Raw genomic sequence first — 2,035 nt, 5'->3', positions numbered from 1 at the left:
CACCCAGCCCCCCCAATCCAACCCCTTCTACGGCTCCTGGGGAGGCGAGGGGGGGGGGGGGCTGGTAGAGGGTAATGGAGCCTCAGTGACTCGCAACTACACCGCAAAGCAGGTCCCAATGGAGCCTGCGAGACCCCTCCAGCACCCTGATACCCCCCCCCAATCCCCCAAGAACCTCCACAGCCCCACCCCTCCCTCCAGGAAACCAGGGCCACCCCCCATCTCACACCCTGACCCCCCCCCAGCTCCCCTTCCAGCCCTCAGAGAACCCCCCTCAGCCAGCCCCACCTCACTCCAGCCCTGGAGCCAGCCCCGCCCCCCAACTGCCGCATTACCCGGGAGGAGACGGTTGGGCCCCCCCCCCCCACGCGCCCCAGATTCCCGCGGCGCCACAACCCCGCTCCCCCCAGGGCCCTCTCCGGCCCCGCACCCGGCCCCCCCACGCCGCTCGGAGCAAGCTTCCCCCGGCCCGGCCCGGCCCGGCCCCCGCGGGACAGGGGCAGTCATTGCCGCTCGCCTCTGCCCCACGCAAGATCAAGGCACCCGCTGCCCGTGGCGGGGGAGCAGGCGGAAGGTGGGTCCGAGCCTCGCCGCAGCCCCGCCTCGTGCCCCGAAAGCCCGACAGCCCCCGGGGGCGGCGGGGGGGGCGGTAAAGCGAAGAACTGCTACCCCGCCAGGAGGTATGTTCTCCACTAGTCATTTGCAAAAAATAACACCAAGGAGCATCAGCCAGGAGGATAACCTTCCAGAGTCACTGTGTTTGGGGGGGGCTTGCTGGCTGCAACTGGCGCATTTAGGGCACCGGCCTGTTTCAGAAGTGTTTCGGCTACAAGTTTTGCTTTTAGTCCGCACTTTGAAACTGGTGACACTCCCAAACTGATCAGTGCTGAAGCATTGTAGGGAGGGGAGGTAGGTAACATACTACTACATTGAACTAAGTGGCGCTTTGCTTGAGCGGGTGTGAATCTCTTTCATAATTCTTTAAATGCCCTTTGTTCCTCCCTCATGCCTGGTTGCTGTACCCATTCTGTAGGAAAGAACACTAGAAAAGCACAGGGGAATTATACCAAGAAACAAACAACAAAATGGGACAGCAACTTACCTGTCAGGGTGGTTAAACACTGGAATAAATTGCCTAGGGAGGTTGTGGAATCTCCGTCTCTGGAGATATTTAAGAGTAGGTTAGATAAATGTCTATCAGGGATGGTCTAGACAGTATTTGGTCCTGCCATGCGGGCAGGGGACTGGACTCAATGACCTCTCGAGGTCCCTTCCAGTCCTAGAATCTATGAATCTATGAAACTTAGACTGTCAACTTGTTTTGTATAATCTGTTTTAGTACTCATGGAAAGCAACTAAAATACACGTGATGAAATAAACTTTTATCCACTCCAGCTTCATCTCAGAAGAGCCACTGGATAGAAAACCTACTTTAATAGCTGTTTGCAGTGTGGTTGTAGCTATGCTGGCCCCAGGACATGAGAAAGACAAGGTGGGTGAGGCAATATCTTGTAGTTGGACCAACTTCTGCGAGAGACAAGCTTTTGAGCTACACAGCACTCCTCTTCAAATGATAAATCCAAATACCTTCAAAGGTTTAGTCAACTAAAAAGGTACATGTTCTCCCACTTGAAATATAACCATAGAGTAACTAAGGAGTCCCTCAGGAGAAACTGACACCATTGCATGTATATTTACCAAAGTTTCCCTAAAAATTTGCTGTATTAGAACCCAAGGAAAATCAATTACAGATAAGAGACCTATTAGTCATCCACTCCACTGACTTAATAATGTAGGATTTTTTTCTCCACTGCACTACATTTTCTAGTGTTTTGACTCTTCCAGTTAAGTGCTTGAGTAGATGGTATTTTCCCACTCACTTCTTGTAAGATACTATTCAAATAAAGTAGACAGAGTGGAAAAAGCTTTTCCTAATATTTAGCACATTTCCTTTTCAGCTTTATCCCATCTCAGGTTATACACCTTAAATAGTTTATCTTCCTTTATATTTACACCCTTCACATTTTTTTAGATT

The sequence above is a fragment of the Malaclemys terrapin genome, chromosome 24, assembly GCF_027887155.1.
Source record: "Malaclemys terrapin pileata isolate rMalTer1 chromosome 24, rMalTer1.hap1, whole genome shotgun sequence".
Lineage (NCBI taxonomy): Eukaryota > Metazoa > Chordata > Testudines > Emydidae > Malaclemys > Malaclemys terrapin.
The sequence above is the reverse complement of the archived record's forward strand: the minus strand, read 5'-3'. Positions refer to the sequence as shown.